General features: G+C 47.0%; 1 protein-coding gene across 7 annotated transcripts in view; it reads left to right on the forward strand.

The window, feature by feature from the left end:
- Positions 1–24,190, forward strand: part of DAB2IP (DAB2 interacting protein) — a 421,910-nt gene that overhangs the window by 175,653 nt on the left and 222,067 nt on the right. The window lies entirely within an intron of this gene.

Raw genomic sequence — 24,190 nt, forward strand, 5'->3', positions numbered from 1 at the left:
CAGGGTCATGCACTAAACTCCAGAGATCCCAGGCTTACATCCGCCTGTCAGCTGTTACGTGGACACGCTAAAAAGCAGCACAGATGTTCTTCCATTGTGTGATTGCTGATTACTACAGCCTTAGACGTGTGAGGGCAGCCCTTTGGCTTGGTGGTTAGTGGTCTCAAAAGCAGGTTATTGCAGATGCCAAGAACAAGTCTCCAGAGAGCTATGTCCTCTCTGATGTATGAATGATGATCTGTTACTGAGGAGACTGTTGTCACACCATAGGCTCTGCAAATGTCCATGTGCATCTCTCTCCTACCACCCCGAGTAGCTGCATCCTATGAGATGGGAACTCCTGCCCCCTGGGCAATGAATGGGTCACATGCCCACCTGTGAGTCCAGCAGCCTAGGAAGATAAAGCCTAAAGCTAGGCTCGGCATGAAACTTTGTGATGCTCGAGGCGTTTGGGGTTTTGGGGGCGGGGGGGACAGTCATTTTACTTGCCTTTGACAGGCCAAGTGAACTCCACTCTCTCTTGATTTTTTTTTTTTTGTTTTCTCTTTTCTGACAAGACCTCACTGTTGGGCTTCATTTATTCCTTCCTGTCTGCCCTTTGGTCCTGGTGTGTTGACACTGATGTGAAATTTAAAAGAAAAAGCTGTAAAGCTGGTGGTTTGAGATTACTAGGGCATGGGGCTTTGCTGGAAAGATAAGAGGGGATGGGAAGGGAAAGGGAGGAAAGGCAAAGGAAGACGGGAACACTGCAGGGAATACTCAGCATGCAGGAGAGGTTTATGTGAGGCCACACAGCTGGCTTGACTTGGCGTCAGCGCTGTCTGTGATTGTGTGTGAGGCGGAGCAGACTCTGGGTGTTGGAAAGAAGGAGAACTGGCAGAAGAATCTGGAAATTGGAGGCAATTTGGGCAGGCTGGGGGGGATTTGGATTTTTCTTAAACCATGAGGATGGGTTTTATCTGCGTCAGAGCCAAGAAATATTCCACCCAGGCCAAACCACCTGCATGTGTAAACAAAATACATGTAGAATTTGCTCTTCCGTAGCACCTTTCCTCGGAGTATCGCAAAAGAGTTCACGGGTCCTAATTAATGAAGTCTAGGGGCAGGTAGGTAGGATTAGCATTTTACAAGTGGGTCAGATTAAGCTACTTGCAGACAGTCCCCACCAGTGGTCAGTGGAACACTCCCCTGTTCTCATCTGTAGACCACACTGACTGTGCAGGCTGAGCAGTAGAATACAGGAGTCCTGACTCATAGGTCTGCCATCTGACAGGCGGGTGGTGGATGAAGCAACCTTGCAGGGTCCTTGGGAAGGTTACAGTTGTAGAAATCTGACCCTAGCAATTAGTAATTAGCTGATGAGTGTCCCAAAGTCTTTTCCACTGCAATACTCATCCATGACATGGGGGGAAAAGTCCCTTGGAGGAGCTAAAAGGACAGGTGTGGGGTGGGAGGTAATCTTTGTATTACTATGTAATGCAATACGTTGGAAAAATCCCCTGGAGATCATTTGTCAGGTTTCAAAACTATTCATGAGCTTGGCTTAAAATTTTTTAGATATTTAAAAAAAAAAAAAAACGTTTTGGAACCCTTTTGATATGCTGTCTGGGTTTCGATCCTTTAGGGGTCATGTTTTCTCTGTAACCATGTGGGCTGGAAGCTGCTTCTTTTGAATAATATACTTATTCAGTCACATGATTTCAGGAGCTGAGGGGTTAAGAAAACCCCCCAAAACTGTGGGACTTGTGGTAAAATTACAAGGTCTGGCCACACTGCTTTGGAGCAACCGAAGAAATGACTGCTCTGGGCTGCACCCAGTGTATGCTGGGACAGATATTGGGAGGTTAACCAGCATGGTGTTATACTCTCATGCCATGCCAAAATGTTCGGGAAAGCCGATTAGTTACATTACATGTCACAATGGCAGGTTTCAGTGGTCTGAGTCAAGATGTGCCCAATAAATGGGGGACACTGAACACACACTTTCTAGGGCTGCCTCTGATCCTCTGTTTTCGAGGGCGGGAGGCTGTCCTCGTTCATCTCTTGCTTGTTCTTCTCTGTTAGTGTATTCAGTTCTGCACCATAATATTGCTGAGACGGGCTGTTAATGTTGGGCAGGGAACAAGTGGCAGAAGCAGAGTCGCTCCGGGGGAACACAGACCCTGTTATCACTAAGCCCTGGTTAATAAAGAAGGAAGGGTAGAGACTCACAGAGAGGCTGGGTTCTAAGCAGGAGTGTTTCCAGTAGAATGTTACACAACGTGACCTATGATGTAGCAGTTGCTCTTTCGTTAATGAGAGTCAGTCCATCTTCTTCACAGTGCTGGCTGACAAGGCAGCTCACACACCTCTCTTTTAAAGTAAGACTGGTTTTGCATTTGTGTTGGCTCTTGAAAGCTGTTCCCTGTGTTCCCAACACCTTAGGCTTTTGGACTGAGGTACTCTGCAATTCTTTAATTCACTCTTCTCTCAACAGAGGTAGTGAAATGAGGGTGATTCAGTTGCCGTTGGCTTGTAGATGTTTTTGCTTTCTGGATCTTGGAGTCTGTCTGGGGGTTGCAGATTGGCCTTCCAATCTGCAGGGGAAAGTTTAAAGAGAAACTTTAAATTAAACATGGTGATGTGACTGCTCATCTCATTGTGGTTTTCAGCCTAGATGCTTGGACCACACTAGCTGGCTTGTGCTTCTTAAAGTCATCATACTGGAGTTGAGGCCAGCTCTTTAAAATAGTATCTTCACTCCACATGTAGCACAAAAGAGGGTCTGGAAGCTCCATCTCCATATATTCATAGGAAATAAACTCTCTGACAGGCCATCGAAGGGAAAGAGGGAGCGTTCTTGCCATGAACACAGCATGGAAATTACAGCCCTCCATGGGTGACACTGGCCAGGTATGTTTTTAAATGCCATTAGTTATGTAAACAAGTTTATCTCCAATTACGTATTACAATCTTGAACCTGGAATCCAGTTCTGATATTGTTTTCCCTGCAGTATGCTGGTGAATATTTTTCTATTTGTAGGGTTACTCCAGAGCGTAGGCTGCTTTTGTTATGGAAGGCTAGCTTGCAAGGACTATACAACTGGTGTGGGTAACTATTTTTGAATGATTGCTGAAGCTTTTATTTTGGAAAGAGGTATCTTACCAAGTACTGTATAGATATTGTGAGCAGTGATCAGTGTAGAAGATGACGCGTCAAAGTTTAGACTAATTAACACTGAAGGTTCTTTTTCAATGTCACAGTATTGTTTTGGAGTACTTTGTGTTTCTTTTTCTAAAAGCCAGTCTGTTCTAACTGCCGGTTTCCTATGTACATGATGTTCTCACACATGAGTTTATGACAGTATTTCTACATGAGTGTGTTTTTCTTAGCATCAGAGGTCAGGCCTGAGCTTGTTGTGAAGGAGCCAAATGTGGCAGCAGTGGGTGGATTGTTATAAAATTTGGTGTCGAACTGAAAATACAAGATGCTCCTTAAACTTCCAGGTTGCTATAGTAACAAGCAACAGTCATTCTTCATGATTAAGCAGCGTCCATGGTAATGGAACTAGCCATTTTTAAATGAAAGATTTTTTTTTCTCTTTTGCTACTTTAATAATCAAAGCTTACCATTTAATTTATTTTGTGCCATTATATAGGAGAGCATTTTGCTTCTGTTTATGGTGTATAAAATAAGAATGTCCAGTGTGTCCATTTAAATAATGTTAGTACTTCCAGAAGATGAAGTTTGGGTAAAAAATGCCAACACAATATTTGTAACAGTGAAGAGTATTTAGAGTTTGGATTAATCTCAAGGATGTTCTTCACTTCCCACCCTGTTGTGCTCTGCTAAACAACTTCCTGCTGTTACTACTAGTCCAAGGGGGGTAGATACGTGTTTTTGGGGCACTAAAGTCCCAGGTGCTAGTCCTAGCTTTCTGGGTGTGTAATGCCTGTTTGCAGCAGACCGATTTTTTCCAAAGACAAAGGCAACTGACAGTGAATGATGTGTTGATGCAGTATCTGAGACTGCATACCACCTTCTGTATATCCCTATAAACCTTTCATCTACCTCCAAAAATCTCATTTTGTGTCTGCCAGGGTGCACTGATTTAAATCCAGGGGTTTTAAATCACTAGTTTCAATCAAGTAACCAAACCATCTGACTGTGCTTACAGTGCACTTAATTTGGGAGTGTGCGCTATTGAATTCATGGGGGCTTTGGATTTTTGAGAAAATCAGTATAGATTGGGGTTCCCTTGGAAAAGCTGAGTTATGCTGAAGTAAAATAGGGAATATTCTTATGGCATCACCATTATGGTCTGGCCAGGATGCCCCAAAATAAGGGGCATGTATTGTGTAATATTCAAGAAAAGAATGACACTCGGCGGCAGCTAGTAACTTTCTCTTACTGAAGTTTTCTGTATTGTATACCTGCGTGACAATTTCTGAACCTAGTTAACTAATTAAACAAGCCATATGGATTAGCTAAACTATGCACTTTTTTTCCTAGCAACATCCAACACAACAACCAGCCTGGGAAATTACTTGTGAAATCACATTAAGTGGGGCTGGGAGGCTCGAGGGGTTACCCCAAAGGGAGGGGGGTGCTCCAGGGGAGGACCCCAGGAGAGTACCAGTGGGGGACCCAGGAGGCTACCTTACCAAGCCAGGAACTCTCTGGTGGTCCTCACTGCTTGACTCAGGACCTCTCTGCATTCTGATTGGCCCAGCACTGTGTGTGTGTGGGGGGGGGGGCGTTCTCTTGACAGTACAGTGGTGGAGGCCATGAAGGAGAAAGCAGAGGCTGGGGAGGTAGCAGAAGACATGGGCAGGAGGAAGCCAATTGTGCTGCACCTCCCCCCTTGTAAAATGTCATGCTCCCTCTGGGGGGCAACCCCCCACTTTGCACACCCTGTTCTTAACTAACTCTTCTGCTGTGCTGGGAAGCGGGGAAGAGGATAGTGGGTGGGAGGAGAGAAGTGGTTACTGGTCTCTTTGTTAAGGAGGATCTTTGCACCATGGAAGAAACATTGACTGCCTATGCTAGGGAAACTATGAAATGCAGCACTGAGCAAAGAGGTGTCAAGTGCCTGGGATAAACAAACAGAAAACATCAAAATATTGTAAGGTCCCAACATTCGCGAGTTTAACTTCCGCAAATTCAGTTATTCACAAGCGGCTGCCACTTCCCCAGGGCTTCGGAGTGGGCAGTGCTGGCGGACGCTGCTTTGCCAGGGCTCCACATGAATGAAGAATATTGTTTGCCAAACTCAACGTTCCCAAGCGTTCTCAACATTGAACCCTCACGAAAGTTGTGACCCTGTGGCATGTTGCTAATCCCTTTCAGTTGCAGCGCTCAGCAGAGGTAATTGTAACATTAGGAAGAGCAACGTTTTCAGTGGCGCCTGTGTGCATTTCCCCTCTGTTGCAGGAAATTCCCACAGGCAAGACTCTGTTGTCTCTTGAAGTTGTCAGAGTATGAAGGCCCTGCATGGCAGAACTTGGTATTCTCCACCAAGCATGTTGAATCCGATTTCATCCTAAGTGTCCATTATTGCATCCTGGTCTCCAGTTTTCCAGAAGTCCACTAACGTTTATTGCACATTTAAAGCCATCTGACCTGGTCTAACTAGCTGTGGGAATTAGGAGATTTGCAGTCTATTATTAAAGCTGCATAATATTAGATGAGTTTCAAATCTTAATGTTTGGTCTATTATGCAGATGAATATGAACAGAAATATGTATATGACCTCATTTATTTCCCTAATGAAGTGCTGTCAATAGAACATCTGCTTCGTTGCCATTGAAAATCAAATTTGATGAATCCCATTTATAAAATACACATTTATTTATTTATTTATGGTGCACTGTGCCAGTGCAGAGTTGCTACAGTAGTAGCAGGCCATGACAGTGAAAAGATGGGCCAGTAATTACACAGTGCAAAGGTTCCTGTCTTTCTTGGCTAGTGCATCAGGGTACAAAGCAAACTAACTGCCCGAACAGCTCTGTGAGCCAGCTGTTTCAAAGGTGCGGGAGTACCACTCATCAGAGACAGATGAGAATTATGTTCCTGGGCTTCTTGCATGTCCGGTCACGTTGGAGTTTGTGTAGCACCAAAGTTCAGCTGGGGCTTTATAGCAGTACATGCAAGCACCTTGCAGACTGCCTTCTTGTTAGAGCTCCGAGTGCTTTGGATGCTGACGGTGTGGGGAGGGTTTGACGGGTGATTTTAACCATGAACCAGAGCTAGAGCGAAACTGAAATGAGAACCAGCCTGAACTCCCACCTGAAAAAGAAAAATCCTGGGCCTATTATCAATTTGAATATCTTTTTTATTATTTGCAGCTCCGGGTTCTTCCACGATCTGTTCAGTTGTCCCATCCAGTTCTATACTTGCTGGTTGGAGCTGAGATTATAAGCGAGTAGGCCAAAGCAGTAAAACGATAGAACATCTTTGAAATATTGTGAGATTTCAGGCTCCATTACTCAGTTCCCCCAGCTGTGATGAATCAGTAGGCAGCAATCTCAGCCATCCGCCACCACTAGAGAGCAGTTTTGCCACATGTGAACATGGCTAATATTTTATTCCTCAGTCACCTATGTTGTAATGCTCAGCTCATTTGTAGGTAAAGGCTGGCTAAGCATTCAGACTAGATCACTGTCAGACTAGCGTGTACGTGCCACCGCTTCCACGTATACTGTTCACTCCTCTCAAGTGTATGAGGCTGTGGCCATCAGAGGACACAAGCCATGCCACTACTTCAGTGTTAACACCAGGACAACCTGCCCACGTCCCCTGAAAGTCCTTGAGAAGCACCTCCCAATTCTGCCTCTGCAAGACAGTAAAGATCAACTGGGAAGGCAGATGCACAAACATTAGTGTTCTGGAAGAGGCAATGATCATCCATCAGCAACTCCACTGGAATGGTGACGTTGTCCCGATGCCAGACCGTCACCTCCCAAAACAGGTCCTGTTCTCTCAGCTGAAAGAAGGGTACCATGATGTCGGAGGCCAATGGAAGCATTATGAGGACTTGCTGTAAGATAGCGTAAAGTGTAATATTGACATTGATCCTTGGGAGACACTTGCCCAGGATCGCTCAGAATGGAGGGAAGTCCCTTGCATTTTGAACTTGTCTGCCAACAAGCCGATGAGGACAAGAGGGAAAGGAGGAAGGAGACATTGGCTTCCAGTCATGGTCAGTAGCCATGTGCCACACCTGGAAACATCTGTTCTCATTGTAATAAAACTTGTGGTTCAAGGATAGGCCTTATCAGCCACATGAGGATGGTGAAGTCCATGGAAGATGATCATACTTGGCAAGGAGTGATCACCATTGTTGCCACTATTTCAGCTCGTAGGAATTCCTTGTCAACTACGGTGGAGGAGGTTTATGTTATTGGTGCCCTGTTCCCGATGGTGCTTGCATGCAGTAGATGGCCATTATGTCTCCATGTATGCAGCCATGGATTATAGCTTGCATAAAGGCTCTTTCTTTGTCTCGATTTTGTGAACATGCAGCTATGCTAGTTAAGTGCTCTAAAAGCAGCACGTTACCAATTTTGAATCTTTACTGAGATGTTAAGAGTGATGGATGAATCTAATTTAAATCTCCCCAGAGCTGGCTTCTTGTTCTCCAAACTCTGTGTAGCTTATCTTTATCATCACATAGGAGAGGAGCAATTTTTCATTTTGCTTTATCAACCCTTTCAGTTCCACCAAAATATTAGCAGTCTGTCCTGTTTGGACCCCAACCAAGCTTGAACTTCATCTTGTTCTGATGTATTTTTTTAAGGCTGTGCATCATACACATTTCATTGTTACTCTCGGGAAATGGCCTTTGATGATCTGAAGCTAGGAGAAGCTGAATTTGTTCTCTAGGCAGCGCAGCAGAGCAAGATAAATATATTTTATTTTGGAGACTGAGAAATAACGAGTAAAACACTTCTAATCTAAATACCTTAAAACACCAGGCACAGTAAAAGCAGTGTCCTTCCCAAGCAGTGGCAAATGTGTATTTTGCACAGTTCAGAGTTGAAAGCATCTCTGAACTCACATCTTGAATACCTACACTTCTATATATAGGTAGTCTGTTGTGTCCAATGATGACGTCTTGAGCTTGCACAAGCTCATCGGTTGTGGACTCGCATGTGGCTGAGGAAGTCCAAGCTTTGAACGGCATGGGCGTTCACAGTGCGGGCAAGGGAAGTGTGCTGGCTTTGTTGGAGTGGCTGCTGCTATTGCTTTCTTCCTCTCACAAGCCTCAATGAGGCGTACACATCGCTGCTCTGCAAAGTTGTCATACGCGTGTCGTACGAGAGCACGCCAGCCTGTTCGGTCTTTTGCATGCTGCTCTAGCTGATCTAGTTTTAAACCAGCATGAGCAATGTTGGCCTTCATGCAGTCTTTATATCTCTTGCGAGGCCGACCTCGATTCCTTTTGCCCTGGGAGAGTTCACTGTAGAGGCATTGCTGAGGGATTCTCGACTCCTCCATTCGTATGACGTGCCCTGTCCAGCGAAGCTGGGCTTTCAGAATCATGGCTTCGATGCTTGTGGTTCCTGCTCTGTTCAGGACTTCCAGGTTTGTAACTCTATGCTGCCATCGAATGTGCAGTATTGACTTCAGGCTGCGTGTGTGGAAGCCTCCAGCAGTTTTATATGTTTTCTGTACAAGGTCCAGGTTTTGCAGCCATACAGGAGACTGGTCAGGACTGCAGCCTTGTGCACTTTCAGTTTAGTGGACTGTCGGATATTGTGCTGGTTCAACACTCGCGCTCTCAGACGTCCTAGTGCCTGGCTGGCCTGGCAGATTCTGGCATTGATTTCTTTGTCATGGGAGCCGTCATTGGCTATCACGCTGCCAAGGTACTTGAACTCCTCTACTGCTTTTAACTCTGTTCCTTCAATAAAGATTGAAGCAGGGAGAGCAGCAGATCCTGGAGCAGGTTGAAACAGCACCTGGGTCTTTCCTAGGCTGATGGTCAAACCAAAGAGGCGAGTGGCATCAGCAAACTTGATGATGAGCTGGAGATCAGATTCCTTGTGTGCCACACGTGCACAGTCGTCAGCAAAAAGAGCTTCAAAGATGAGCCTCTCAAGCATCTTGGTTTTAGCATTCAGACGACGAAGGTCGAAAAGTGACCCATCAAGTCTGTAATTTATGTAGACTCCATGGCCCAGGTCCCTAACTGCGTGGCTGAGGATGCATGTGAAAAAGAGGTTGAATAAGACTGGAGGCAGCATGCACCCTTGCTTCACACCACTGGATATCTCAAATGGGTCTGAGGACTCGCCATTTGAAAGAACAAAGCCAGTCATGTGATCGTGGAACAGGTGTATGAGGTTAACGAATCTTCTCGGGCAGCCAAGTTTTGACAGGATAATCCACAGGGCTTCTCTGTTGACGGTGTCAAACGCCTTGGTCAGGTCTATAAAGACAGAGTACAGATCCAAGTTCTGCTCTATGCACTTTTTCTGGACCTGACAAACAGCAAAGATCATGTCAGTGATGCTGTGGCCTGGGCGAAAACCACACTGTGCCTCTGGTAGGTTCTCCTCTGAGATGCTGGTGATCAGACGGTTGAGGATGACTCGAGCCAAGATCTTCCCAGCAGTACAGAGAAGGGAGATGCCCTGGTAATTTCCACAGTCAGCTTTGTTGCCCTTGTTCTTGAAGAGTGAGATGATTGTGGCATCCTTAAAGCTTTGGGCATGTCGTCTTCTTCCCAGATGCTGATCAAGATGTTGTGAAAGGCTTCAAGTGACACTGGTCCTGCTGCTTTGAAAATCTCAGCAGGGATATCGTCCATCCCAGGGGTTTTGCCAGAGCTGATCTGGCTGATTTGCCTTTTTGACCTCATCCATTGTAGGGGGCAGGTCAAGACTGTCTATTGTGGGTTTCTGAGGGATCTGGTCTAGGGCCACAGGGTCAACAATGGAGGGTTTGTTGAGAAGGTTGCTGAAGTGCTCTCTCCACCTATTGTTGATGCTGTTCTTCTCCCTCAGAAGGGTCGTGCCATCTGCAGACAGGAGAGGTGTAGTACTTGGCTTTGAAGGTCCATATATAGCTTTGATAGCACTGAAGAACATCTTGGAGTTCTTGGTGTCAGCGTAGTATTGGACTTCATCAGCTTTACTCTCCCACCACTCATCTTGCATTTTGCAAACTGCCATTTGCGCCTGGCTCTGAAGGTGTTTGAAATGATCACGCTTGGAGATTGAGGACTGATCATTTTTCCATACTAGAAACGCGTTCTCTGTTTCCTCCAAGATCTTCATGATGGCTTCGTCATTTTCATCAAACCAGTCTTGGTGAGCTCTCTCTTTCAGTCCTAGTGTTGACATAACTGACTCCATCATCAGGGTTTTGAACTGGTCCCACTTGTGTTTTGGGTCTCCAGTTAGAGGTCCATGGGACGTCAGAACTTCGTCAAGGCAGGCTGCGAATTTCTCACGATGACCAGTATGTTGCAGCTTCCCAATGTTGAAGGAGGGTCTGACAACCTTGAGCTTCTTGAGGTGCAGTGGTGTGATGTGCAGCATAAGGGCTGATCTGACGAGTCTATGATCAGTCCAGCACTCAGCTCCCCACATGGCCCTGGTGATCTTAACATCTCGAATGTCCCACCTGCGACTGATGACATAGTCAATCAGGTGCCACTGTTTTGATCTCAGGTGCATCCATGTGGTCTTGTATTTATCGGCTTGCCTGAAGAGAGTGTTGGTAATTGTCTGGCTGTTTTCTGCACACAAGCTCAGCAGAAGGCGGCCATTTGGTGTTCATGTTACCAGCACCATGATGCCCCAGCATCTCTTTCCAGGTCCTACAGTCTTTGCCGACCCTGGTGTTGAGGTCATGCAACAGGAGAAGCTTGTCACTAGGAGGAGTTGCTTTCACAAGATGGTCAAGATTCTCATAGAAACTTTCTTTTGTTTCGTTGCTGCTCATCAGTGTGGGGGGCGTAAGCACTGATGACTGTAACATGGCGAGAGCTATTGATGGGGCAGCGGAGCTTGATCAGACACTCACTGATGCAAGTTGGTAGGTCAGGAAACTGGTGCAGAAGTGATGTCTAGATGGCAAGTCCCACCCTGTGGATTCTGTCTTCATTTTCTGGTCTGCCTTTCCAGAAGAAGGTGTAACCTCCTTTTGGTTCACATATGGATTCTTCCAGTCTGGTGTCACTCAGGGTGGCTATGTCAATGTTATAACGTGCCAGTTCTCTTGCTATGAGGGCCATTCTTCTCTCAGGCCTCACAACATTCTCCCTGTCCAAGAGGGTGCAAACTTTCCATGCTGCAAATATCATCTTTCTTTTCACTGTTTTTCGACCGCTGGGAGCGTAAAACTGCCAGCTGTGGCATGCTGGTCTTTTTGGTTGGGACAAGCAATTTTTGAGACACCTTTTCTAGTCCCCTCCCTCATTTTGAGGGTGAGCAGTGCTGTTCCTAACAAGGCCTTCTCAGTCACCTGGGATGCTGCCAAACTCCTCTGTCGTCCCAGGGTCAGAGTCGAGTGACCAAAGTCAACTGGCTGCCTACGTGCAGGTTTGGATCTACGACTCCCAGTGGTCACCTCCATTTGTCACGTCACCCCTCTGCCATCACCGCAGGACTTTGAGGTAGACAGAAGTGATGAGAATGTGCAAAGAACCTGTGCAGGAGAATGTTTAAAGTGGAAAAGCCATTGCACAGGGGCAGTTCCACACTCTCGACCTCAGAAGCCTGGTTCCAGTGCTATGAAAAGTCATCACGGCTGGGACTTCCTAGGCTGCAGTGGATGGCCATGCTGTCTGTGGTGCCTTGTCATGCCCTTCACTCTCCACAGAGCGTTGCAGAGCCGCCTTCTTGGTCGTTGGATCTTGCTGTTGATCTCATCCACCCAGTCCACTGGGGCCAACTTTGCATGCTGGGATAGGCAATTCCTTATCTCACTGCAGGTTGCAGACCTGCCGGCTCCCCTCGCCTGGTTTAGCCCCCCGTCAAAGCAGTTTATCGGGGTGTGGCCAGTGCAGGCTACAGCTTCTTGGAGCCACAGGTGAGAGGTGGGTGCCAGGTGGGGACCAAAGGTGCACAAACTGCCCTGAAGAGACACGACACGTCCCCACACCAGAGGTGCTGCCCCTCTCTGGGCACCCCATACACCTGATACCGACAGTTACTGAACAGGTAACTGACCACTTTTTTTCATAACGACTGCTGCCGAAGCCCAGTTTGTGTGACTCTGTTGAAAATGGAGCCTTATGTGTTGGTGTGTCCAACATTCTTTCCCTGATGCAATGGACTGTGTCTTTCTCTTGTGCACCATTCCCCTTGTTGTGCTGCAGGGAAATCAGAGTGTTGGTTTCCCATCTCCCTCTCCTTGGTCCTGCCTAAGCTCCCACTTCGGTCTCCTTGTTTCCCTCTCTCCTCCTCCTCCTCCTCCTCCTTCTTCTCCTGTTTGACCCATGGAGTATTCTTCCCTACTCACACATGTGTCTGATCCTCTTCTTACTGGCAAAACTCCCTTTGGCCCCAACTGAAGGCAGGATCTGCCTCTAAATGGCTAGCATTGGGCTCCAGCAAGAGAGGCCTGGCTTCCTCTTGGGCTGTCATCCTAGTCCATAGGAGGGGATTGCTGGTGCAGGCTGTATTCCCGCCCCAGAGTGACAATGGATAGGGAGGGGGATCCATAGGGGGATGGGAAGGATGGTGAAAGTGTCTTGAGTCATCTCAGCAAAGCTTGGCCACTAGTCCCTGTGCGTGGCTATGTCCATTCTACAGTTGGACAAATGTAGTTGCTGGAAATTTTCTCCTCAATTGTACTGTCAGGTCAGTGCTCTCTAAAGCCACGTGCTCCTGGCGTCGGGTCAGGGGCCTGGAGAACCCTGCGCCTTTTCAGCTCCCTCCATCCTAGAACTGTTCCTCTTGCTATGGCAGGCGATTCTCAGTGGTTTTCACCATTTCTCCATCCAGGGTTTGTTAGGCAGCAGGAACTCCTCTCCAAGAGCTGCCTCCCTTCCCAAGTGCAGCCATGTCTCCCTTTGGTCATCCCATCAAGACCTCTAACCCACTCGGTCACGTCTCCAAATTGTGCTGCAGTATCAGCTTCATCCGAAACAACAGCTGAGACAGATCAGTCTTCCTAAAGTAAACCTAGCCACCATTACAGCCGTCTGCCCTCCTGGGTAGGGCCAGTCAGGTTCTTCACATGAGTTGTCCATTTGCTTCCATCATGGCTCAGAGAGGTTTTACCTTCAGATGGTGGAGCTGGGACAGGGCAGCTGCATCCCTATATGTGCCCCTCATCACGCCCTAGACCAAGGGCTGGTAGCTTGGACCAGGCGCCTCATGGCATAAGCACAAGAGTCGGGTGGCAGGTAGGGGCTCTGTGGCCAAAACTTAAGATTGCTACAGCACTCCCTGTAACCTTACATCTGGTGCCCATGCCTGTAGATTTGGGAACCCATTCCCCCATGGGACGTCATGCCCTCTCTCGCACCTTTCTGTAGGCATTATTTTGGCCAGGAGGGTGTCCGAAATTAGAGCCCTGATGTCAGGTGTTCTTGAAGGACAAGGAATAGCTTTGCTTCCCTGCCCTGTTCTCCCAACAGTGATTTTGGAGTTTGCTAATAAGCATGCTGGTTTCCTGCCGGTTCTTGCCAGAAACTGCCCGAGGCTGAGGAGGAGCAGTGTCCACAGGTTGGATGTTAGGCATGCCCGAGCTTTCTGTACAGAAAGGGTCAAACTGTTCTGTGTATCCTTGCAGCTCTTTGAGGCAGGAGCAGACAGGTCGAAAGGCCAACCAGTTTCGATGCAGAGAACTTCATCTGGGATCGCTTCCTGCATTGGGACGTGCTGTGAGAATGTGGGCATCCCAACACCTGCCATTCAGTGAGAGCACAAGTTTCTGCAACAGCATTCCTGGCCGGGTCCCAGTCCAGAACATTTGCAGAGCAGTGATCTGGTCATGTGTCTACAACTTTTCTTCCCACAGTGCCATCACCCAGCAAGCTAGAGATGGCCCAGGGTTTGAAAGGGGAAAGTTGCAATCTGCATGTCCATGAACTCTTGAGTCCACTTCCTAGGGTACTGCTGGGAAGTCACCTAACATGGAATGTGTTCCTCGTGTCCCTGCCATGACCTATCTTCCTATCCCTTTGTCAGAGTTAGCCAGCAAGGAGAGCTGAGTGTATGAGGGGCAAGGGGGTCAGCTGGTCACCTTACACTGCATCAAAAGTGTATGGCACAAGAGGGTACTAGAGCTTACCCAAGGATACCCCGGAGGGGAAAAATCTGGTGACGGTGCGTGGGACAGACTTGAATGATGCCACTTGCAGGAGAACAGCTATAGAAAGGTTAGCAACTGTGCTTGAGAGCCTGGCTTTTGGGAAGCTAAACACAATTTAGGAGGCCACGCAAACGGGTATAAATAAAAATCTAAGGAATGCCCAAAGCCTATGTGTTTTATGTCCCCTGCTCTCTACCTCTCTTTGCTGACGTCTGCCACGCAGCCCTGTCATCCTGCTCTGTGTTGGGGTTTTTTGTTGCCTTCCTGAGGTGTCAGTTACTCAGCAGGGGTGTGCAAAGTGGGGGACGGGCCCCTCCAGGGAAGGGTGAGATTTCATAAGGAGGGGGTGCAGCACGATTGGCAGCTGGGCATCAGACTCCTCCATCTCATTAACCATGGTTGAAATAAGTGATTGTTTCAGTGTCTGTGTATTCACATTTACATACCAATTAACAAAGGTTTGACGCTCTGCGCACTTATTTCCTTACACGCGCCAAAGGGGGGTTTTAATCTGCAAATAACTGACACGTCTGTCCGTGTGGATTACATTAGACAGGTCGAGGGGGCCCAGGCTGAAAAGTGGGGCCTGATGTAAAAATGTTGCTGGCTCGTGAGTTACTGTGCTCTTGCGTCAGTGAGCAAAGAAGCTTTAGCTCCCTCTTGTGAGGCAGCTGAACTACTGCCGTGTCATAGCGCTGGGTCCCGTCGCCCTACCTCTGGGTGATGGCAGGTGCTCGTAGCATTTCCTTTGTGTAGGGTGCTGGGCTTCGCAAAACCAGCTCAGAAAGAACTGGCTGCCAAAACAGGGCAGCCAGCACCCAACAAAGGAGAAGAAATAAGACAAGCAGGTCCCAACTGCAGGTTGCCTGTCGTAAGAATCTGTACCTGTTTTGTGGAAACTGCTCCCTTGCTTGCTGATGTTAGAGGGATAGCTAGTTACTGGTTGCTCCCAAGGAGGGCAGTGTTACAAACTTTGTGACTAAGATTGCAGGGTAACTCCACATTTGCAATAAATACCCGTATCTCACCTGCACAGGGAGTGTTGTGTGCTGCACATCTCTCTTTCCTTGTCTTCAGCTGGCATCATGGTACTTCTGCTACCAAGGTGAGGGACTCCTGCTGAGTATCCAGACAGATTCCCGAATGTGCCCAGGACACTAAGAGGGTGGGGCAGTGTTACTCCGGTTCTCTTTTCCCCAGGGCTCCTTTGCCCCCTTCCAGAGAGTCAGTGGTGGCTGGTAAGTTTGTTTCGGGAATGATGGAAAATAATTTTGCCAAAAATCTTCTGAGTTTTACATCTGTCCATTTTCCAGCCAGGATCTTGTCTTTACACCCTAGCCTCAGCTGTCATTCTCCCAGCTGTGGAGAACTGGTTGGGACAGGGGAGCCCTTCTGTTGTTTTTATAGCCATCCAGAGACTCCCTCTCCCCAGCGGAATGTGCTGCTTCACGTAACACCCCCAGCTGCTGCAAGAGAGGGCAGAGAGCAGGGTCAGGAATTGTACCTGGCTGTCATACTACATCCTACAGAGTGCTAAGCATTAGTCAACAAAGCCAGCTGTTAACCTTTTAATTCTAATTTGTTTGTGTCACAGAGCATCACGGACAATGTAGGCATGTCCGTACAAATGAGGGTGTCACAGGCAGTGGCCCAGCTTTGTCCTTGTCCCATTGGAACGGTCACGTGAAAAGTCTTGTTTTTAAAAGGCCCATTTCCACAGAGTGGGTTATTTTGCAAATATGGTGAAAGGAGGAGAATGTGAAAGAGGAAACTGCTATGTGAGGCATTAAAAGAACTGGGAGGGAGGTGCCGGCTCCAGCACAGAAAAGAGAGACGAGATTGCAGGCTCTGAGCCCGTTTGTGCTTTGCAAAAGGCCATTTTACATCTTGAGATACCCAGAGGGGAAAAAATGATTTGCTTCTAATATAAAAAGTGGCAGTGAACTTTCTAGGAAGGCCTTTAATCATTACTGGGAGTATCCATTCCAGATGTTCGTTAGCAGCAACTTCAACTAAATCTAATTTTCAACTGATCTAAACAAAAATGATTTTCAACCATTTAATAGATGTATATAAAAAAAGACATTACTCCCAGTAAATGGTTCAACTTGTAGCTAATTATGTGTGGAGTGAGGGTTACAATGTTGCCTTAGGGGATATAGTGGAATACACTGCTGGACCATTGCAACAATGAGTGGTGTGTATCCACAGATTTCTAGGGGATTGGGCATCTGTACAGAATTCCTACTCCTGGAATATCCAGTTTTCAAATCATGACTGAAACAGGGCACATCTTGATAACAAGCACTTCTGAAATCTTTACGAGTTCTTAGTTTAGCCTTATCCGTTTGCATTCAGACATTCTGTGCTTCCACTGCCTCCCATGTGAAATTATTCCCAGCTCTTGACAAACAGAGTTGAGCCAACACATGCGTAGTCATTTCCAGCCTCATTGCATCTCATGGAGCGGGTCTTTGCCCATGAAAACTTATGCTCCAAAATATGTTAGTCTGTAAGGTGCCGCAGGATTTCTTTGTTGTATTTCCATCCTGGTTTTGCTCCCAGGGTGTTCGGTCCCCTTTAAAATGTCTCATGCATTTTTCCTCTACAGCCCGAAGAACCTTCCTTAGAGCACATCTTCACTTACTGGGAGATCAGCCAGGTCAGGGTTAATCTTCCTGGGTTTAATTTTGAACGCCTAGTGGGGACGTGTGAAGTTGAACTATTGGAGGTTGCCGGTCGACCACTGTACTTCTGATTCTTGCAAGGTGGACGGGAGAGTTTCGCTTGTTGATCTCCCTCAGTGAGGACACCCAGGTAATTTGGTCATAGATATGGTGATTCCAGATATGCAATTGCCATAGCTGGAATTGCATATCTAGGATCAACTTTAAGGTCTAGTGTAGACCTGCCCTGAGCTATTGAAGGCGTAGCTATCGCCTCCGAGAGCACACCTCTCATCTGAAGTCATGGGGCTGCTTAAAGCTCTCTGGGAGCCTCTCTGAATTACCTCCCTACCCTTCTTTAACTGGTGGATTCTCCAGCATCTGATGAAGTGAGTCTGTGCTCACGAAAGCTCATGCTCAAAACTTTTCTGTTAGTCTGTAAGGTGCCACAGGACCCTTCGTTGCTGTTACAGATCAGACTAACATGGCTACCCCTCTGATACTAGTGCTAGAGACAGCTTCTCTCCAAGGGTCATCTGAGCCACTCCCGAGTACATCAAGTTCTTTCTCCATGTCCTGCCTCCTCTTTCCATTGTGGTTAGGTGAACAAGTAATTAAATGCTGCAGAAATTAGTTGAAGGAAAGCATGTGAGTTCGTTAAGGTGATGAGATTAATTCAGACAAGCATAATTAAATAGCATGAACAGGAGACAGGTAATTCCAGTTCCCTTGGATTGCATAGAAACTCCACCCCTTTAAATTTCCGAAGCGGGTCATGGAGTATTGGAATGTTCTGCCGAAGGGACAAATGATGTGTCAGGTGACCATAACAAACTTTCATTGGCTGGTCGTACCCAAAGGGCAAGAAGATACTTAACTCTTTCGTGAGCATGGCATAGGCTTTATTTCCCATGTCAGTTTCCATTCCTAATGGACTTCAGTGTTCTTCCAGTATTTCCAAATGACCTGATGGAGGTCAGAGGATAATAAAAGTCTCTGTTCCTCAAAATGCTTGAGCATTAGAGTCCTGGAAAAGACTTTTCTCCACTCCCTACCTCTCGCTGTGCCTCTCCAGCTGGCATTCCAGTCATACTTCACTTTCTTCCTGTAGAAGATGATGAAGTCATCCTCTCTGCATCTCCTTTTATTCCTGACTTGTTCGGTGTGTTGTGGCATACACAACACAAACTCCTTTTGGTGAGTTAAGGGGGGCTATTCTCTTGATAACTTTACAGGAGTGCAGTCTCCCTTTCTTGTTTGACATCGGAACAGTTTCATGTCAGAAAATCTAAGTGAGAACTTGCTGGAAATCGCTGCTGGTCTGTTAGAAATTCCAGCTGCTTCACATAGAACCCCTTTTCCTTTGTTCTTGTGGTCTGTCTCTTCCAGCTCCTGGAACCTTGTTCAGCTTATACGAGGCTTTCAGGGAAGTGACCTGAGAATCGTATGCTTGAGCATGTAGAACTAGTCAGTAAACTTCACAACTAACAGCGAGATCAGTTCTGATGACCTCTTCTTGGACTAGTTTGGGCCTACAGGAGCAGGTGATGCTATTGTTAAATAAGACATGTCAAATGAAAGCTGAACAGTATGAGCACGTTGCTGCCATGTGTTGCATGTGCCGGTTAGATTTGAGCGTACCTGGGTAATTTGGATTATACTTCAAGCAGTTTTTCTGAGTGCGCTAAGAGACCCTTGCGCTGCTGCTGATACAGCAGCAAAACCGACTGCCTTCCTGTAAGTCTTGGGTAGATTGCTTAGCTGCGCTATGATATTTTTCCATCTGAAAATTGGGGTAATTGGCGGAGGATTCCTTAACATGCTCATTCAAACGCCAGGAATTAGCTGAGCAAACCAAATCCATTTGTTGCCATCTAGAAATAATTTTCAAAAGTAGGCACGTGCCTGAGGTTTCTAAGTTAATGTTTATGAAGAGCTGAGTTGTTATTATTTTTATTAATTAGTATCCTCCTAATACTGTGGGTAGTTAACTTGGCTCAACAATAAATGTTCCTTCCTCCACTGCTCATAAAATGATCTGCCTCCCTGTGTGTATGGCACTTTTGTTTATCTATATTTAATAACCTGGGATAAATGTTTTCCAGTCTGTTTTTAAATAAACTTCAAGGAAGTTAGTTTCATTTTGGATTATCTTCCCTGGCAGTGTTGCAAAGCCAAGCTCACCACAGCCTTGTGTTGATGGAGAAGGCAGGAGAACTGGGCATTTCTCATCTATAGGTATGTGTCTTAATGATGACCATTGCTATCATTGCTCCATTGTTACAGTGACACATAGCCCCAACCAAGTCTCAAGCTCTGACCCAGAGCGTTGGCAGGTTAGGTTGATGGCAAGATGTCACAGGTGGACGAAGCAAGTCGGGGGAAGGAGGAATTCAAAGTGACAACAGAGAGCACGTTTTTCATAAGATGCAGTAGGGATGATGACACTGATGATGAGTCACGTGGCCTAGTTATCCCTGTCTGAGCTGGGAAACAAGCAATAGAAGGAAGGAAGGAAGGCCATCGGTAGCTACGAGGAAATGGAATGCGGTGACAAGCAACAGAATTTTTTTAATCCCTTTCCAGAAGTGTCTTCGAGTTTTGAAGAGAACTTCCCTAATTTCCAGTGAGCAAGTGCAGAAAATCTGTGTGCTGCTCCTTCACCCTCTTCCCAGACTCTTTTTACTATGCATCATGCAAGGAAGGCTGGTGGAAAGTGAGCACAATAGTTGTCGCTTCCTTTGCTTTCCATGTCTGCCCACTGGCATATCCTAGTTCTCTGATAAGGTGACTTTACCCATTACACCTAAGAAATCGTCTTTTCAGAGCCCGTTTGCCTGCGCGTCTAATCCTCCTTTGTAGAATGTTACTTCAGTTACTTCAGTGATTTCTCAGGTCATGCGTGTCATAAAAGTGAGATTTGAAGGGTTTAAGTTAATAACATGCTAACGACTTTTGGACAGCAAACAGTGTCCCAAGATACTGTGTGTCTAAGCCCCCAAATCAGCTTGGATCTAGAGCCAATAAATGGTCAAATGAAGGTATAATCCAAGCATTTTGATGGGCAGAGGGATGATAGCCAACTTACATGGAAACTTCCTAGCTAGTGAGGAGCGGGTGGCATTTGATAACACTAAGTACTTCTGTAAATGTCACTCCGGTTAGCAGCCTGTAATAACACCTCCTCTTCCACAGAATCATTCATCTTTGGGCCAAAAACGATTTACAGACATTAATGAAGTCTCCTAACACTGATCGGAGATAAGCTTAACGCTTGCCTATTTCACAGGTGGTGAACCTGAGCAGCGGAGTACTTAAAGGTCCCGGGTCACCTTGTGAGTCCATGACAGCTGAGAATAGGGCCCAGGGGTCCTCCTTTGTCTTGTGCGCCAAGGCTCCATTCCTAGAGAAAGGAATAACAACTGCATCCTCCCTCCTCCCCTCCCTCAAGTCACACAGCCTGTCTCTAAGGGCTGGTCCGTTAGTGCAAGTAGCAAGAGGAGAGGAAAAGTCAAGGACTCTGTCTCCTGCAGTCTGTCTGTCGACCTTCCTATGGACAGGTGCTGATGACAATGGCTCATGTATAGTAAAAGGCAGTAGCCCTGTTGAGCACCATGCTGTGGTTGGGTAAGAAACAGGTACTTCTTCTCTGAGCAGTAGCATTGGGCTGGCTGGCACTGGGGACGGGAGAGGGGAAAGAGTCATAGAGCCCTGCACAGGTACACATCTGCAAAAATGATCTGTGGCCCCTTCACTGGTACATTTGCAGTGTTCTAGGTGCAGAATTTGTATCTGCAGCGGTGAGCCTCAGAGTTGAAAGGCTCTACAAATCCCAGCCTTGGCTTGTTTTTCTGTACTCTTCTGACAGTGACAGGGTCCTAATCTGTCTGGGAATGACTGTCTCCTCCCAAGAAAACCCCTCCCTCTCCTGTCCTGTATTTAGCCTCTTTGCTGAGATCCGGGGGATGCCCAGCCCTGTGCATTTCCTGCGCTACAAATAAAGTGCTTGGGATGAGTCAAAATGGGAAACTTGGCTGTGAATCCCTTTGAAATGAGCTGGTGAATAGTGCAATCCTAAACCATCTGTGTGTTTTGGTTGTGGGCTCTGATCAGAAGATGGAAGTGGTCTCTGTTCTGGTTTGGGATGGTATGTCACTGAAATCTAGGCATATGATGGAGACTTGGGTGCAAACAAAGCTGGCTCAAAGTCCTAGTCCCAAGTGGGCTTCAAGCCTCACTCCCGAGTCTTTGTTTCACCCTAACCCAGACCCAAATGCAGTGTCCTTGGCCTGCCTCTAAACTGCTTCCTTTGTACTGAAGAGTTCTGCTCCACGTGGTCAGGAGATGAAGCAGATTCAGAGACTATAAAGAAGGGAGACAGTTGTGCAGCTAGATCTGAAAAGCTGCCAGTGTGCAAGTTAAAAGTGTTGGGACACTTGTATGGTGTCTCCCCTTTGAGTTACAGGCTCTGGAAGCCTTCAGCTCTGAGCTCTGCAGCAGAGCAGCAGCCTGGGGAAGAGGGGAGGGGAAGGGATTTCTTGCTGCTGTTTTTAATTTAGTCCCTCTACTCTTGTTCTCCAGCCGTGTACACAAGAAGAATTGTTAATCTGCCTGTTTAGAGTTCTGTTCATTAAAAATGCAAAGCAGCCTCTTCGTTTCCATGTCAGCTTGAACCCACTTTGGAAACCACTAGAATCAAGTGGCTTCATGACAGTCCCAAAGGAGTGTGATCAAAGGCGTCGCGTGAAAGCTTTAGTGCAAAAGGGGATAACACCAAAGCCCTGGATTGTTTCCTTGCGAAGCAAGAGGCAGCATTCTGCAGAGGCAGCTAGCTCACTGGAAGCCTTGGCTAGTGGTTCTGAGAGCAGCGAATGAGCTGCTTCAGGGATTTTGGCTGGAGGCACGGGTTGCACGGCCAGAGCTCAGGAGCCGCAGATGGAGATGTCGCTGAGCAGGCATTTTACCCAATTCAGGAGGATGCTCTCAGTCCATCTCCACGCAGTAGTTGAACGTGTGGCTCAGCCAGCACCCTCTGGAACTGCAGCCAGTACTTATTTCTCACAGAGCCCAGTTGATGGCAGCCTGTGGCACAAGCACGAGGAGAATCCTTGCCAAGACGGAGCCCTTGCCAAGACTTGATTGCAGCAAATTGCAGATCACAGGTGTGCGAAAGGCAGGGAATTGGCAAACAAAGCACCTCTAAGTTACACTAGTTACGCCAGGTGACTGTTTTCAGACATTCAAAAGTATAGGTTGTCCCAGCTCTAAATTTCTTTGCATGTTAATTTGCGAAGCCCTCCCCCAGCACAGTACGTGCTGTAATTTTTTCCTTTGAGCGAGTATTTTTCTTTAAGCTACCTGTCGTTCCCAACGGTGGTCTCAGCAGTGTTGTCCTACTGGTGAGCAGAGGCACTGCTTGTGAAAGATGGGATTGGAACAATACCCACAAATGTTTAGTTAAGCATGGAGATTAGTTTCTTTAACCTATCTCGTGGGGCAGGGGGAGCTGGGGCAAGTTTTCTGTAGCATTCTGAAACCTCTTTGTTTCAGCTTGGCTCCTGTGTTTAATAAATGCCCCAGTCGCTCACCGAGACCCTCTTCTCTTTCACAAGTGGAGAAACCAAAACCATGGGGGTTTCTCCAGGCCAAGGGTGCTGGTTAGCAAAGTCCCATGAAGGACATTAAGTGGTTCTGTAACAATAAACAGTAGCAAAGAAACAATTAGGCTAATAGATGCTCCCAGTTCCAAAAGGACATAGACAAGTAAAAGCCCTGGAGATTGTAGGCCCTAATAAAACAGGAAGCCTGAACTTCCAGTTTAGCCTGTGCTCTCTTGTGCTATTCAGTACCCAGAGCATCCTTCATTTGGAGGTGTGACTGTAGCACCCCCACAGCTGTAGCAGGAAGCAGGTTTGGAGAGGAGGCTCTGCCCTGCTGGCGGTGTGACACCTGTCTGAGTAGATGAGCAGAAGGTGGGGAGGCCACTTTGTCCATTATCTGGAGAGTGGAGTTGAACACTTGGGTTTTGGGCCCTGGCTGCTTTATTGTTGCCTGCCTGCGTGAACTTGGGCAGGTCCCCCTTACATACTGCCTTTCTGGATCGGTAAGCTGGAGCTGAAGTGAATTATACCTCATGGTATCTTGCAAGCTCCACCAGTCCAGGCTGTCAGAGCTCTGGGAGATCCACAGGTTAAAGAGAAGGGCAGATTATTATTGCACAAACAGAGTCTGTATAAAAAGTTGTGACACTGGGATATAAGGAACTACTCATCATGTGGGGCTTGCATAGCATGGCCACTTCCCTGCGTCACACTGTGCTCTGGGTTATGGATTGTGCATTTAACTGACCAAGCACATTTGAATATGAATGAACCCTGTTCCCCAGTCTGTAGCCTTCCCTCTGCGATCTCCAAGCCCTTTACACATGCTCCTGAATTTAGCGTCATTGCTCCCCACCTGTTCTCCCCAGCCCTTGTTATCCCCATTAACTTACCAGGAGACTGAGGCTTACTGAGACCCAGTAACTTTTTGTGTAGCCACAAAGCAAGTTGGTGAAGGAAGTGGAGAAGGAACCCAGGAGTCCTGGTGTTCCGTTCTACGCTTTACCCCAAGCGTGGGTCTGCTTTCACCCTGAGGTGTGCAAAGCTGCTTGCGCATGAACCTCTGCTGCTACGCTTTTCCTTCTTACCCGTCTGCAGCTGGGAACAATGCTTCTGGCTCCTTTCCGGAGCTGCTCCAGTGTTTGACACCGAGCAGTACATTGATACCCTGACATGGAAGGGTCTATAGAATCATAAAACAGTAGAACTGGAAGGGACCTTGAGTCCAGTCTCCTGCCTTCACGTCAAGACCAAGCACCATCAAGACCATCCCTGATAGGTGTCTGTCTAACGTGCTCCAGTGATGGAGATTCCACAACCTTCCTAGGCAATTTATTCCAGTGTTTAACTACCCTGGCAGGAAGTTTTTCCTAATGTCCAACCTAAACCTCCCTTGCTGCTGTATAAGCCCATTGCTCCTTGTCCTATCTTCAGCAGCCAAGGAGAACAATTTTTCTCTGGTAGGATATGCCAATCACTACAAGCAGAAAAGTCCTGCTGTTTAAACATGCACCTTGGTGACTGCAGGAAAGGTGAGAGGTAAGAATGAGCTTGTTAATTCTGCTCATTTGCAAGGGCCTCTCCAGAAAGAAAGCTGCTCCTGAGGTGGGCTGCCTCTATCCTTCTGCTGCTCTGGCCTTGGGTGTATGTTTCTAATTGTCTTCTCTCTT

This window comes from Carettochelys insculpta, chromosome 21 (assembly GCF_033958435.1).
Source record: "Carettochelys insculpta isolate YL-2023 chromosome 21, ASM3395843v1, whole genome shotgun sequence".
In the NCBI taxonomy this organism is placed as follows: Eukaryota; Metazoa; Chordata; order Testudines; family Carettochelyidae; genus Carettochelys; species Carettochelys insculpta.